The sequence below is a fragment of the Jaculus jaculus genome, chromosome 4 (genome assembly GCF_020740685.1).
Source record: "Jaculus jaculus isolate mJacJac1 chromosome 4, mJacJac1.mat.Y.cur, whole genome shotgun sequence".
In the NCBI taxonomy this organism is placed as follows: Eukaryota; Metazoa; Chordata; class Mammalia; order Rodentia; family Dipodidae; genus Jaculus; species Jaculus jaculus.
The window spans coordinates 133,388,608-133,392,223 of NC_059105.1; the positions used below are offsets into that span (position 1 = coordinate 133,388,608).

At 37.8% G+C, this 3,616-nt stretch overlaps 1 non-coding gene across 1 annotated transcript; it reads right to left on the bottom strand.

Moving 5' to 3' along the window:
* Positions 1–2,718: 2,718 nt before the first annotated feature.
* On the bottom strand, positions 2,719–2,851 carry LOC123460526. The gene has a single exon (XR_006637071.1). It is a non-coding gene; the product is annotated as a small nucleolar RNA SNORA33 (small nucleolar RNA).
* Between the last annotated feature and the right edge of the window lie 765 nt (positions 2,852–3,616).

Below are 3,616 nucleotides of genomic sequence, written 5' to 3' on the forward strand. Positions count from 1 at the left end.
GGTTCATAGAAACATCTCATTATAATGAATCAAAGGCCTATTTGATCATTAATGTAGTCATTTTAACACTTCCAAATAATTGCACATGATACAGCTAAGTTTTAATAGGATTTTGAAGTGTAAATTACATTTTTCTGTTTAAATCATTGCAGTAAATTATGAACACTATCAATTTATACTCCATGTACACAATTCACTCCAATTTGTCCCCACATGAAAGGCTTAGTTTTTTAGGTCTCACCCACAAAATGAAGTGCTAATAAGCTATATCTTACTTTGCACTTTTAAGGGCTTTCCTGTTAATTGTTGTACCTCAATGCTACCGCATTTTGTGTGGAGGCATACATCACAATGAGAGACTGTTCCTCATTGAGATCGTGATACCTTCCATCATAGTCAGGACATCTGTGCTTTCAAAGTAGGGACAGAAATTCACAAAAATTTGTTAAATCATTCTGACATACATGTTGATATGTCTAAATGGCTTTTCCCTTCTTATTCAGCTCCTTTTCATGCATTTCCAAATGAGATACTTGATGACTATTAACACTAAAACATAGCACATCTAAAAAGTCAGCTATAAATTATCTAGTTTGGAAAGAATGTGCTGAATGAATTATCTAAGCAATTTTATTGGTTTCCTTACCATTGAAGAAATAAAACACCCCTATGCAAACTTAACAGTAACATGGTGATTTAAGGTCTAATTTACATGTCCACATGTCCTTCAAATGTTAATGCCAAAAGAGAACACTTGATAAGAACACCATTCTTCTCTCTCATATTCTCCTTCTTATTCTTGTGTGTACTCTGAATACTGTCTCCAGCCCTGCCTGAATGCTGCCTCTCTGTCACCATAGATACTGTATTGGAGTGCTGGACAGGAAATATTTGATTTTGCTCTGTGTAACTAATGTATGATCTCAGCAATGGAAGGCCAATCTTCCATTTGTCTTTTCTTTTCCTTTTTTTTTTTTTTTTTTGTGACAATGTCTCACACTGTATCCCATGCTATCCTTGGGTTCACTATGTAGTTCAGGGTGTTCTTGAATTTACAGTAATCCTCCTGCTTCAGTATCTTGAGTGCTGGGATTATAGACATGAGCAATCATGCTTAGCTATTTTTCACCTACCTATGCCAATACCTTAGAATTTGCAGCTTCTGTCTATGTACATTTTCATAATAATAAAAAAGAGTGCCTATCTTTTTTAGATCTGACTATATTCCAAAATACCTATTGTTACCATGCCTCTTAATTTTTGTTCTGATCCTTCCAATTAATGTTCTTGTTTTTATTTTTATAAATTTATTTTTGAGGGGAGAGAGAGAGATAATAGGCATGCCAGAATAAACTCCAGATGCATGTTACACTTTGTGCATCTAACTTTTTAAAAAAATATTTTATTTTGCTTTCAATTCAGCTAACTGATCCCCTCAGTGGTAAGGGACCCATAGCTGGAGCTGGGAAACAAGTCAGAACTATATCCAAACATAAGCCCACTCTCCATTATCAAGCTACCATCAATCTTGGGATATAAGAGGGCCTATGCCTATTAAATTCTCAATTAAAAAAGTAAGGGTTATCTCATTTGTCTGGTGCTAAGTTACTCTCTGTTGGAGAATCTGCTTCTCTTTTTCAGATAGATGCAGACCCTAAGGAGAGAGCCAACCCATCATACCTCAAAAGGGCCCCGGCTGAAACTAAGAAAAGTTGGTGAAACAAGCAAGGGTGCTGCTTTCTTGGTGCACTGGGTACCAGCACAAGGGTGAGGGAGACCAACACAGAGAAAAATCAACTCCTACCAAATCAGAGAGCCAGAGACCCAGAGGACCCCAACACCTCAGCACTGAAGCAGACCAAAAATGAACCCAACATGGCTCAGGGAAATTTTGCGGAAGAGGGGTGGAGGGGTGGAAAGACTGTCAGAGCTACATGTTGGGTTGCAGAGACATTTATCTTACCCATAACTGTGGGCTAACTCCACAATACATGACCCATATACCTCAACAAGGAGGGGCCAAGGGGAGGGAGGGTAGGTCATGGATGAGCCTAATAAGGGTACCAAACTGTATTTGCTGACTACCAAACTAATTAATAAATTTTTTTAAAAAACTTTTATTTTATTTATTTGACAGAGAGAAAGAGGGAGAGAGCAAATGAGTGTGCCAGGGCCTTCAGCCACTGCAATGGACCCAGACACATGTGCCCCCTTGCATCTGGCTTACATGGGTCCTGGGGAATCAAACCTGGGTCCTTTGGCTTTGCTGGCAAGTGCCTTAACTGTTAAGCCATCCCTCCAGCCTGCATCTAGCTATATGTGTACACTGGAGAATTGAACCTGGCCCATCAGGTTTTGCAAGCAAGCACCTTTAACAGCTGAGCCAGTTCTCCAGCTGTTTCTATTTTTTTAAAGTGTAGGACAAGAGGCTTTGGAATATCACTAGCATGTCCTAGATATCATGGCTTGTAAGAGAAAAAGCAGTACTAACTACAGTAAGTCTTAGATTGATTTGATTCAAAACTCAAGTGCTTTTTAATTAAAAATTTTTTTTTGCTAGTTTAATTGAGAATTTTAGTACATGAACATAATGTAATTTGATCTTATTTTCCTTCTTTTTTTTTTCTTCAAAAAAATGCAATTTATTAATTCTTAGCTTTCATTAAACTTCTAAGTTACATTAAAATTAAGTCTTATGAGAATGCTTCAACATTAAGGTATTGTAGCCATTTTCAGGGACCTTAATGACCTCAACTGTCCTTAAGGCTCGTAACATGGCATCACTATTGCCAGCTCTCTACATTTCTGCAGAAACACATTTAGATAAGCAGACCAATTAGTTAGCTGGCTTTTATTTTCCTTCTATTACCCTCTTTTGCCTCCCTCCCTTAGTCCTATTTCACTGAGTTTCTTCTCCTCCATTTTCCAAGTAGTCCTTCTTGTGTCTGATGCCTCAGTATTTTGTCTTCCTTTGTTCTCTAAGTCAAAATGTAGATGGGCTCCATATTGTGCAGTTTTATGGAGGCAAGGACCTCTGCTGTGAGGTTGTGAATGCACTGGTCAGTTCATGTCCAGAGAACAGGGTTCCAAAGTACTCCTTCCCAACCCTGTGCCTCATACATTCTTTTTGTCTCCTCTTCTTCAATGCTCCCTGCCTTGGAGGGTGTGACAGAGATTTCTCATTTAGTGCTGAGCTCTCCACTTATTTTCAGCATTTTGAAGATGCTTTTGTGTCTCTGTGCTGAATAGAATAAAGAAACACTGAATTCTATTGTAACCTGGGAATAGAGTTTTCAATCAGAGATGCAATTTTTCTTAAACTTTAAAGGGAAAATGTGTAGAAGTTCCAAACCAGACTTGTAAGAAGTGGCATGAGTATAAAAGATAGGTATGTGTCTGCTGAAATGGTAACATAAAAGTTTCCATGAATATTTGAGCAAAATCTTCCTCATGAGTCCAGGTCAGACACGCAGCTGCATTTAAATCATTAATGTTAGCCTATGAAAACAAAGTTGTCAAAGGAAGATTAAGAGTTTTTTTTTTTAACCAAGTACTGTCTTGTCTAGACAGTGAGAACATTACATTAAGCACAAGACTTGTTTCCCTAGTTAACAAG